Source organism: Rhinatrema bivittatum, chromosome 3 (genome assembly GCF_901001135.1).
Source record: "Rhinatrema bivittatum chromosome 3, aRhiBiv1.1, whole genome shotgun sequence".
Classification (NCBI taxonomy): domain Eukaryota; kingdom Metazoa; phylum Chordata; class Amphibia; order Gymnophiona; family Rhinatrematidae; genus Rhinatrema; species Rhinatrema bivittatum.
In genome coordinates, this window is record NC_042617.1 from 369,191,882 (window position 1) to 369,204,643 (window position 12,762).

The 12,762-nt window shown below is 41.2% G+C and overlaps 1 protein-coding gene across 5 annotated transcripts in view; it reads left to right on the forward strand.

The window, feature by feature from the left end:
* Nucleotides 1–12,762, forward strand: part of ME1 (malic enzyme 1) — an 869,023-nt gene that overhangs the window by 190,178 nt on the left and 666,083 nt on the right. The gene's annotated exons all lie outside the window — the stretch shown is intronic.

The window sequence follows — 12,762 nt, forward strand, 5'->3', positions numbered from 1 at the left end:
TGCATGCTTCTGTTTATAGTTTTTCTCAGCATTCAGACAGGTTAATCCACGACCAGTAAGTTATGCACCTCTACCAGCAGATGGAGATGGAGCAAAGCTGACGTCATGGTATATATACCCCTGCTGTGTCATCATCCCGCCAGTAAGCTCCATCTCCAGCAGATGGTAGACATGCATCTCCCTACTGGGGATTGCTTGTTTAAAAAAAAAAAAGGAGAAAAAGGATTAATCATGCACCGCTTCTCCTGAGGTGATATCTGGTGATCCATCCCTCAGTCAAGTGCCTCGGTCCGGTAGCTGGTTTTCCAGGGGAGAATCAGCTGAGAGGCTAGTGGGTGCAGAAAGCCGTGTGTGGTGGTGAAGGCATTAGCCTCTCTCCCTGCAGCTAGAGACCGACTCTGTACTCGGCCGGGATGGGCTGAGCTCAGGTAAAGAGTTAAGAAAAAAAAAAGTGAGAGATTTAGGGATTCCTCTCCCCTTTTCTGTTTCTGATCTTTGAGCTTCGGTGCACAGATCCAACATGCGCTCCTATCTCTATGGGGGATTTGGGGAGTCATGGTAGTTTTGGTGGGTTGAGCAATCCTTTGGGCTAGGCCCCAATCTCAGTCTTTGCTGGGACGCCACATGGTAAGCCACAGTAGCATATTCGTGCTTTCTTCTGCGCAAGTCTCCCACAAAAGCTGTGCCTGACATCCACATTAAAATTCTTCTGTCACTGAGATGCCCAGTTTCCCAGACTGGCAAGGTCTTTCTGTAGTTTGCTTGTATTTTAATACTCAAAGCAAACTTCAACATCTTTGTTGTATGTCCAATAAAAGATACCAAAACCCAACAGAGAAATTCCAGCTTCCTGTTGGACTGTGAATACCATCTTCTTAATCCTAGGAGAATTTAACTGACAAATTTTTGAGTCAACATTAAATGCAACTAGAAAATAAATCTAACTTTTAAATTGAGAGCTAGCATACATACCCCTATAAAATGAATTTATTTTCTCAAAGTGGTTGACAGAATGAACAAGTAGAGCATGCCCATACTATAATAATACTACCATAACGGCAAGATGCTTACCTGCAACAGATATACTCAGGAAGGCAAAAGGGAGCCTCAGGTCAGCCAGCACCGTTTTGGATGATGATGCTAGTGGGGCAGGAGCAACTGAGGATTGCTCCTGCCACATTACGTATCCCGTGGCTCCTAAATGGTAAGAGAGGGGACTTGGGGAGTTTGCCAGTAGGTGGGGAACTTTTTACATTTTGGGAAGGGTGGGAAGGTCTTTCAAAATAACCTTTGGAGCAGAGTTTGTGTGAGTGTGGGGGGAGGGGGGGAGAGAATAGTCTCTTCAGAAAAGCAGGTTTGGGGTGTGTGTATTGGGAGGATGGGGTTTGGTCCCAGGTAGGTTCCAATTTATGGCTGCAGGTCCCTTTAGGCATCCATGGTGCGGGGGGAGTTGGGGGTGGGAGAATGAGAGAATCGGTAGATATGTTAGCCTGCCAATGCTATTGATGCTTAGTATCTACATCTCGTAAGGGGTGATTAACTAATATGGCTTAGAGTGGATTGCAGGAGGTGGTGAAGGCAAAAGCGGTTCAAGATTTCAAAAGGGCATGGGATAAACACAGTAGATCCCTAAAGGCAAGGGGGAGGGGAATGAAGTTAAGGCATGGGAGTATCTTGTTGGTGTGGCAGATACTACCCTTAGCAAATAGACTTTAAAATATGAGGCAACTCCATCATTGCTTGCTGCTTCAATGGCAAGAAGAAAAGAGGAAAGGAGGAATTGGATTCATATGGCAACCAACAAAGACATGAACTATTGGGCCTGGGAAAACACATAAGCATGGGGTAACTTGCTTGATGCGGCGGTTACTACCCTTAACCAAAAGCCTGATACTACACTTCTGATGCAACTCCATCATTGCACATTGCTCTCTGATTCAATGGCAGAGGGGAGGGAAATTGGTCTCAAACAGTAACCAACAAGAGCCCTGACCTTGGCAGGCTGAGAAACTGATAGGTATGGGAAACTGATAACTATGGGAGCTTGCTGGGCAGGCTGGATGGGCCGTAGGGTCCTTTTCTGCCATCACCTTCTATGTTTCTATTGCTGTCTTTATTAAGTGAGCTGTTTGAATATTTATAGTTTCTTATTTTCTGCTTAGGTAGTACCACTTTCACTCTGCAGCCCATTACTTTTGGCATGCATTGGGCCTGTTTTTCTTGTATTTGTGTGACATCAGCAATGCTTGTATAAGTATTGCTGATATCACACGATGCTGATTTTGGCATTTAACATGTTAACTCATTATTGTAACTAAGTAAATAGATCCCATTCTATTGTTGCATCTGTCCTCATTTGTATAAATACTTCAAGTACCACCTCCTCCTCCATAAGTAGTTTTTTAAATCATTTCATCTTTATTAATGTCATTTCCTGCCTGCAGTCTAGCTTCCCACCCGTCTGTAAATACTGAGGAAAAAAGCGTATTTAGATATCTGCCTTGTGCTGATCCTCCTCTTTGCAACTACTCCTTTCTCCCTTTAGATTACCTATACCCTTTTTTCTTCTTTTTTTATCTTCATAATATTTCTAAAGAAGGTTTTATTTCCTCTTGTTCTACATTAGACAATGTTCTTCTCTGTTTTGGCTTCTGACTGCCCTCTTGGTTTCCCTTTGTGTTTCCACTAATGGAAAGCAGCAAAGGCCCAGATGAGAAAATTGTCGAATCTATAAAAGGAAGAGAAAAAAAACTTTATCTAGATATGTAAAGAAGATACAAAAAGCCAAAGGGGGACTACTTAAGGTAAAGGGAGATTGGACAAATGTTAGCACTTTTTGTTAAGTAATACATTTATTCTTTTTGTAATGAAAATATATAATATTAAAGTAGATGCTAAATATCAGTTTTACTTATGATTTTATGTTAAAAAGTTATAGTAAGAGAAAAATAAAGTCAGTAAAATCAATGCTGACTAATAAGAATGGGAAATTTTGTCAATTGGCAGATGAAGACTTGATATAGAATGTACTGAGGTTTACCATACACTGCAGACTTGGCCAGATTTTATGGGACCTTAGATACTTCAGTGTACTTTTGATGTGGTTTAATGGAGATGAAAATTCAGACGTCGGCAGTGGAAAACTGGATTTCTGACAAAAATTGCTTCCCTCCCCACCCCTTCAATCCATAGTACAGCTTTATTTCAAAATACTTGCATTCTTTAGAACAAAGCAGAAATTTTACAGTGCCTTGGTAATGTGTTAAAGTTTCTTCTACTATGTTTATCTTTTTAAGTTATGCTTTTTAAGGCCATTACATTCAGTGAGATTATCTTGTTGTTCACTTTGCTCTTCTTGGAGTTCTCAGAGCCCCTGTTGGCTTAGACATGGTAAATAAATTGATATTTCTGGCTTAGGAACACAAAACACTGGCAGCAGGATATTTTGTAATCTTCAAGCCGATTTTGTTAAGCATCTTTTTCAGGTTAAAAAGATACCAAGGAATTTTTTAAATCATTCTCTCTCTATGGGAGAAAAAGCTTAGTAAACAGGCCCATAATGTATTTCAATAGTATGATCACTATAGTTTTAATTTGGGTGAAAAGGTCAAGGTCCTGTGTTTTTTGTTTTGTTTTTATATTCCTTAAATAGAATTGTTCTGTTTTTCCTCTTTTATAATTCTTCATTGATTACATTTTTCCCGTAAGCAGAAAATGGGCCAGACCTCTTTGTTATAAAGTCCTTGTTTGCTATCCAGTTGCTAGTTATTAATTTTAAATGATTTTCCTTAATCAGTTGAAATAAAATGAATGACCTTTGTTTCATATAACAGAAAATGTAAGCACATTTACATCTTCCATAAATTTTCACATTGTGGCCGCTCAATCATCTCTGTTGTGAGGGGTCCAGCCATTGGAGAGGCCCGCGATATTCCTCTGCTTCTTTCATTCTTGTTTGTGAGGGGTCCAGCCGGTGGAGAGGCCCGTGATAATTCTCCTGCTTCCTGGTTCCAGAGCGGTGACGTCAGAGGGAGGAGCCGGGTAGGCTACAAAATCTGGCCTACGCCGGTGCGACACCGCCGCTGAATAATCTCTGTTGTGAGGGGTCCAGCCGCTGGAGAGGCCCACGATATTCCTCTGCTTCCTTAATTCTTGTTTGTGAGGGGTCCCAGCCGGTGGAGAGGCCCGAGATAATTCTCCTTCCTGGTTCCAGAGCGGTGATGTCGGTGGGAGGAGCCGGATAGGCTACAAAATCTGGCCTATGCCGGCATGACGACAAAGCCGCATGCGGTTTGGAACGGGGAAACTTTGACATTGTGGCCCTTGAGAACATTGCCAAGTTAAGTATTAGATTTATTGTCCAATTTGAATGCAGTCTCGCTAGGGTAAATCTAGTCTTGTATAAAATTTGTTAATACCTATATCATCACTCAGTTGCTATGCCTCATACCAAGAGGAAAGCAAAACTGAGAGAATTTTCTTCTACCTCTATGCCAAATATAAAAACGATTCAACCTCGTATAGCGGACTGCTTTCAATCTGTTTTTGCATCTGCACCGGTAGGGGCCGTTTGTAGTATGGCTCAGGAGCAGGAGCCTAACTACCAGGCAATTGAAACATCTCTTACCCCCAGTGCCCCAGAAAAGCCAGCCCCCCATCTACAAAGATGGACTTAGAGTTCATTATTCCCTTAAAAGAATCATTTAGTTCCCAGAGAGATGTCGAGAATTCGACAATAGTCTCGGAGGACATGGAAGATGAAAGTCCCAGGGAACTTAATGAAATATCTTATTCCTGCACAGATGGAATTGGTGGGACATTAAAGCAATTAAGAGTGGAAGAACAAGTTTGTTTAAGCAGTATAAAAGATGTCTCTGTAATTGTACCAAAGAATTTTTCTATTGAAGAATTGGGTTCTATGATGGTTATTATGCAAAAATCTATAAATAACCTTACTATAACAGTTCAGGAAGCATTAAAGAAAAATACCCATGCACAGGGAAAAATAGTTTGGAGAAAAGTATTAATATACTTGAATTGAAAGTTGGGGAAATTCAAAATATACAGACTAATTTAATAAAATCAGAGGAAGAGCATGAAGATAGATTTGAAATATTGGAGAACCAAATTAGGAAATTTAATCTTAGATTTTTAAATTTCCCTAAAATACGTTTGGTATCCCCAATAGATTTATTTTAAAGAGTTATTTGAAGAATATTTTAAAATATTCTGATTCTTCTCTTCCTACTTTGTCTAGGATTTATTATTTGCAGCAACCACAGAATAGAGAAAGTGATATAAATCAAGAGAACCTGAATTTAACAGATTTTCATGAAAAATCTTATGAATCAAAAATCGATACAAGGGCTACCTTATTAGTTCAGTTTTCCTCACTCTCAGAGAGACGCTATGTTAAAATTACATTTTAAACATCAAAAACAGGATTTTTATGGCTATCCTATAAGAATCTTTCCCGATGTGGTACGTGCAACTCAGCTGAGACGCAGGAAATTTATAGCAATGCGTACAGAGGTGTTAGAAAGAGGGGCACAATTTTCCCTAAGATACCCTTGTAGGTGTCTTATAAGACATTTAGATGCAAAGTACATCTTTAGTCAGCCAGATCAGCTGCATACATATCTTGACACACACTCTTAGAATTTGCTTTATGTGGGATAAACATAAGTGTAAATGCGGATTTAGACAATTTAAGTTAAAATTGATATTTCTTTTTGTAAGCTCTATTGACTACTTGACTACCAATGTTCTCAAATTTCCTTTGGCCTTTTTATTATTGGATAATATGATAATAATGTTGAGAAATGTATGTATATCTCTGAGATGTCTTGTTGTCTTATTACTATATTTTATTTTATTTATTTAAGGTTTTTCTATACCGAATTTCTTGATGCAGATCAAATCAACTCGGTTTACATCGAACAAAAGTTTTAACATTAACATAGCCAATAAACATATTACAATAGGCAGATGATGGCAGAGACAAAAGTTACATTATAACAAGGGTGAGCAACTGGGGATTAGGAAAAAGAAGGGGGAAAACAAGAGTATACAACAATCGGAGATTTTATACAGGGAGTGAGGGTGGCTAGAATAGCCAATCTCTAAGGATACTTCTAAAAAATTAAGACATCTATGCGATTTAATGAGTGATTATGTGAAGGATAACGACAAACAGAAAATTAAAAGTTCAGTGCTGTAAAAAATAAGTTGTTTTGTAACATTTAAAAGCAATAAAACTATAATTTAAAAAAAAAAAAAAAATTTCACATTGTGACATGCAGCACTGGTTGTAGACTTTACTGATTGACAGGCCGATACAGTAAGGGCGCATAAGAAAAAGTGCCAAGCGCGCCCTCGTTTGCCGCACGTACAGTCCGGATCACATACCGCTCGATACAGTATTTAAATGGCATGCAAATGCAAGCCGCATCCAAAGCGCGTCCAAGAAGCGTCCATGAAGCGCAATCCGTTTTACTGTATAGGTGCTATACAACGCCTATACAGTATCCTGGGTGCACTGGAACATGTCATTTCAAATGTCATTTCAAATGACGTTTGAAATGACAGGTACCAGGAAGTGGATGGCTCTCCTACAGGCCCCGCTGCCTTGAGCGCCCGGCGCCTGCAAGCCCTAGCAGCCGGCGATCGGAGGCAGGAAGCGCAACAAAGCACCCTCCTTCGGACAGGCAAGAGAGACGAAATTTCACAGAACCAAACCAATCGTCAGGCAAGCCCCAGCAGAGAGAGACGAAATTTCACAGTCCCAAACCAAACCAACCCAATCCAAGCCCCAGCAGAGAGAGACGAAATTTCACAGTCCCAAACCAAACTAACCCAATCCAAGCCCCAGCAGAGAGAGACGAAATTTCAGAGTCCCAAACCAACCCAATCCAATCCAAGCCCCAGCAGAGAGAGGCGAAATTTCACAGTCCCAAACCAAACCAAACCAACTCAATCCAAGCCCCAGCAGAGAGAGATGAAATTTCACAGTCCCAATCCAAGCCCCAGCAGAGAGAGATGAAATTTCACAGTCCCAATCCAAGCCCCAGCAGAGAGAAACGAAATTTCACAATCCCAAACCAAACCAACCCAATCCAAGCCCCAGCAGAGAGAGACGAAATTTCACAGTCCCAAACCAAACCAACCCAATCCAAGCCCCAGCAGAGAGAGACGAAATTTCACAGTCCCAATCCAAGCCCCAGCAGAGAGAAACGAAATTTCACAGTCCCAAACCAAACCAACCCAATCCAAGCCCCAGCAGAGAGACACGAAATTTAACAGTCCCGGGCAAACTTTCCCCCAGCCCCCGCTCACCTGCCCTGGCCGTGGCCACGCAAACCCCCAGCAGCAGCAGTAGAAGGGCGCCGAGAGAGAGTGGCTTCAGCAGCCCGGGGCGGATCGGGCGCTTCCCATGCGAGGTGGCTTCCAGCAGCCCTGCCGGCGAAGGTGAATATGTGCACGCCTGTACGTCCAATATGGGCGCTCAAGGCAGTGAAGGTGCATTCGCACATGCCATGACCTGAGCGCCTGGCTGGACGTCGGAGGTCACGGCGTGTGTGTATTCACCTTCGCCGGCGGGGATGCTGGAAGCCACCTCGCATGGGGAGCACCCGATCCGCTGAAGCCGCTCTCTCTCGCCACCCTTCTACTGCTGCTGCTGGGGGCTTGTGTGGCCGCGACCAGGGCAGGTGAGCGGGGGCTGGGGGAAAGTTTGCCCGGGACTGTGAAATTTCGTCTCTCTCTGCTGGGGCTTGCCTGATGCTTGGATTGGGTTGGTTTGGTTTGGGACTGTGAAATTTCGTGAAATTTTCGTGTGAAATTTCATACCTTACACTAACGCCAGAGTCAGGGTAGGCGGTAAATTAGCAGGTAAGACGCAGCAAGATAGCAGGTTAAAAAGGAGATAGTCGGGGCGCACGTTACTGTATGGAAGGGAATAGCTAATTGGATCGTTTACATACATGTACATGCTGCGGGCGGAAAGGGATACGTGTTGAGTAAAAGAAGCGGTAAGGATAGGTAAAAACAGATAGTGATTCGCGGGTTAGACTTACGCAGCCAAATTGTGAGTACACAGTGGGTTAGAAACGGGGTAACTGCAGCCGTGCTTTACTGTATCGGCCTGTTAGTAAGTGATTATTTTAAAAATGTTTACTATAAATATGGAGTCTGTGACATAATTGATTTGTTTCTGAAGACAGGGTGTGAGGGAAAAAGATTTTACCATAATAATTTGTAAAGAATGCTACCTACTTCAGATCTGTGAAGTTATGTATGGGACAACTTTCATGAATTTGCAGCACATTATGCGAGAATCTGCCTACCTGGAAATGAGGTAGAATATAAAGCTGTTCATTAGTAAAACAGCATGAAACTGTATTCTCATCTGCTAGCTACACCCAAATGGTGCTCTCTCACTAGGAACATAAGTTTCTAAAAGGTAGAAACTGATTTATTAAGGGTTTTTAACCCCCTCATACTATATGCCTGTAGAGAAATCAGATCCATGATTACATTTCCTACTGAGCATGTACAGACATCATTGTATCCCAGTCAGAGTGGTCAATAAGCCCTGGCGTTTATGTTAATATTGTGACTTCTTTATTTGTCGCTGTTTTCATCATCGTCTCAATTAAGTGGATGATAAAGATAGCTTTCAGTGATCTATAGTAACCTTAGTAATTGCACAGCATCTAATGAGTTTGTAATGTGAAAGCGGTATTTTTAACTCAGTAAACCTTTTCTTTTTCTTCACAATGTTACAGTGCTTAATGGAAAGTCATTTACAGTTTAGCAGGTTAAATAACAATAGGGCTCAGATGCCATCTGGTAGAAGCTATTCTTCAATGTAGAATCAAGCAATATCAAGCATGTTTTTATAAAATAAAACAGTGTTTTGTGTTCCTAAGCTGTATGAAAGACTCTGTGATTGCTTAATATTAGTAAGAAGGCAAATTATATCTTGAATTCACAAGTATTTGTGTACCAGACAATATGTCAAGAAAAAGAACACTAAACTATGTTGTATGTCATTGTAGAATAAAGTGTATTAAATCAATGTATCTAACACATCAAATTATTGTCAAACAAAAGGATATATGAAATAATTTTATAAACCAACTTAAAGGAAATATACATCATATGAAGTCAAATATAAAATTTTAAATAAATACAAATGCATCACAGTCATAAATCTTAATCAAATTAATTGAATAGCATCCTAAATAACATTAAATGTAAAACACACTAATAACCACAGACAAAAATAAATCAAAAACACAGAAAGGGCCCATACACCCTCAAACCAAAGAGGTAAACAAACACACAAAACAACATTCAAAAACCAAACATAAACCATCCCTTAAGACTTGTACTGCATATGTGTTCACAAAATACTGACAAAGAATCAGCTCCATGATAATTCAAAAAAAATTTTTCTCTCTGAAATCTGCCATTACATATGATTTGGATCATGTAATTTACATGATACTTTGCTCTTGTAGTTTTATTTGTTAGTAAGACTGTACGCAAGGTGAAACCATGCACCATTGAACATTGAAGTGACATCAGAAATACAAGAATGGAAGCACCTCTTACCCAACACTAATTATAGCATAATCATTCCATAGATTCTCTACGGTTCTTTGCTTTGCAACAGGTTGCCACCTTTCGAGTGGGCAATGTTATTCATGTACTTTTACAACTTGAGCAATGTTGGATGTTCAAGCTGAGGTCTTTGAACTCTGATGTTCTAAACAATAGGATTGAGAGGTCTGTTTTTTTTATAATTTGCTTTGATGTATGGAATTGTAGAAATGTTCTGATTTTTTTTTTTGTTTGGTTGGTGTTATATGTGAATGTTTATAAAGTTTCTTGAAGTTGTTGTGAGTGTCATGAATAGATTGTGTATAATTGACCTGAAGTATGTTTAAAATTAATCTGAGAGCAACCATAAATGTTTGTTCAGAAGCAGTATGTGAGCTTGGTGAGTTTTGTGATATATAGTCGGTTATGGTTGTATTTAATTTTGTTATTGTCTTATTTCTTGTTTTTGAGCCACATGTATTTTGCATATTTTTATTGGAAACAAAGGGGAACATGGAGGGCGGTAATGCCTCGAAATAAGACACTCTTTGGAGAGGTAATATTCTATATGCAGTGGAAATATCTCTGAAGAAGTTGTTTATGAAACATATTGGGTGCCTCTGCCGCTGCTTCTCTCTCCATTTGATGATCCATATTTAACTTATAAGGTTGATTTAATTGTTGCTTATCCTTGATGTTTTGGATTTGAACTTGTATACAGCAAGTGTCTTGTTTTCTTGCTTGTGCTGTATATATCTATTTGAAGACTTTTAAAAGAAACCTAAATTGGGTTATGGCCATTTGTTGTAGAAGTTCTGTTTTTGCAATCTGTGGTTTACTCTTTGAGAGAAAACATTTTTGGAATTATCATTGAGTTGATTCTTTGTCAGTTTATGTGGACACATGCACAGTACAAGCCTTTTTAAGGGGTGCTTTGTTTGTTGTTTTATGGGTAATGTATGCTTGTCTCTTTGATTGTATGTGGAACCTTCAGGGGTAGATTTTAAAAAACTGCGCCCGCGCGACCAGCACAAACAAAAGTACGCCGGATTTTAATATACGCGTGTAGCCGCGCGATTCTTTTAAAATCCGTGGTTGGCGTGTGCAAGGCTGCGCGAAATCGGCAGCCTATGCGCGCCAAGCGGCGCAGCCTGCCTCTGTTCCCTCCGAGGCCGCTCCGAAATCGGAGCGACCTCTGAGGGAACTTTCCTTCCACCCCCCCAGCCCTATCTGAACTCCCCCCACCTTTGTTGTAAAAGTTACGCCTGCCCGAGGCAGGCATAACTTGCGCACGCCGGGCCGGCTGCCGGTGCATGACGTTCCGGTCTGGGGGCTGGTCTGGAGGCCGCGGCCATTAAAAGATTGCTCAACTTTACTGCATGCAAGAGACGGAACTGTTTGTTTTGAACTTCACTGTGTCGGTAGACACTATGAAACTCTGTTATTTTTGGCTCCTGATGAAGCTTATTGTAGCGAAACTTCGGCCGTTATTAGAGCCTGATGTCATAGTAGCAAGATCGTCTATGAGTTTCACTTTCAAACTTTTGCAACAGCGTCCATTTTGCATTCAAGCCAGTATCTATTTAATCGCCTTTTGGTGGTCCAAATGAAAAATATGTAGTCTATATATCTGGCAAACAAAAAGGGAAAAACTAAATGTACAAATTTCAGACAAATGCTCACTATATACTTTTTATCTTGTGTCTCTTATGGTTGATACATTTTTTTGTTTATTTATATTTTTCTATTTTTTATTATTTTGTGTTTAAACTCCAACAGAATTTTTAATGGAATAAGTAAACTGCATCAGCAAGCCAGTCAGCGTCTCTCCTCCATCCAGGAGAGCGCTCAGTCTTCTCAATCACTTGCAGTTACTAAAAGTGCAGTTAACTCAAAAACAATCCTTATTGAACGCCAAAAGGCAGCGTCGAAATGACATCATTCGCCCTCAACGCATTCGACGTCTACACATTAGACACCGGTCGCACCCAACGCATTCAACGTCGACGCACCTGATGCCGATACAGGATTTGTCGAAGCAAACCCCTTCAAACCCAAAAAAGGCACTCAGTGCGTCGGCCTCGATGCACCAGTCACAACATGTGGCACGAGAACATCGAAAATCGAGCCGTAGTTCACATCAGGAGCCACAAGTTCCTGTACCACCATGAAGACCTCATCCGCAAGAGGTACAAATGAAGGAACCGTTACGTCCACAGCCTAGACCACCTTCTTCACCATCATCACTACACTCTCATAAAGATCTCAATGAATCATATAAGAGGAAGTCTAAACGACACCACATCAGTGACGACACGCAGTTACCTATATCTCAAGGGGTTTCTACTCCTCTTCCTCCGTCTCAACCGGATAGAAACACTAAGAGACGAAGACAATCCCTCTCCAAATCACGAGATGAGTGGAGCGACGTGGAGTCCTTATCTTCCTCATCATCATCCTCGTCTATTCAGATCTACTCGGATCTCTCTGCAGCATCTAGAGGATGTAACTTATCAATTCATCTGCCGGATCCATTACAGGGTAAAGAAGGTTTTCCTGATGACCCCCCTCCACGTACCCCTGTCGCACCGGTGATGCCTGATGTTGCACAACAGGCAATCACTCAGATCTCTATGGCCCTGACAGGTCTGTTTGTCTCCCTGCAATCCAGTCTACAAATTCCGCAACCTCCACCACCTAATCGAGAGTTACCAACTGAGCCCCCTTGCTCCTCTCCAATACAACCACAACTTCCATCCACATCTCCTCCTAGAGGTTCTCTATTTCCAGGTCTGCATCCACAAACCCCCACAGACCCACTTCCACCCCATTACCTCTCCTACCTCTCCAGACTCAAGAGCCATACTCCCCACTGGAAGACCTTTCTTACCTGAAGTTTCTCGATAAAGTGGGAACCACATTAAGTCTAGCCACTCAGAAAGTTTCTGACCCAAGAACGGAAACTTTAGGAATATTAAAGATCTTCGATCTTCCCTCAGAATCAACTTCATTGCCATCGCATCAGGTCCCGGACTCACTGTTGCAGAAGTCTTGGGAGACTCCTTTCTCCATTCCTCCCAGTTCAAGAAAATTGATCTCAAATTTAAGATGCAGCAGTCTAAATTTTACTCACCTACACAATTGCCACACGCCTCT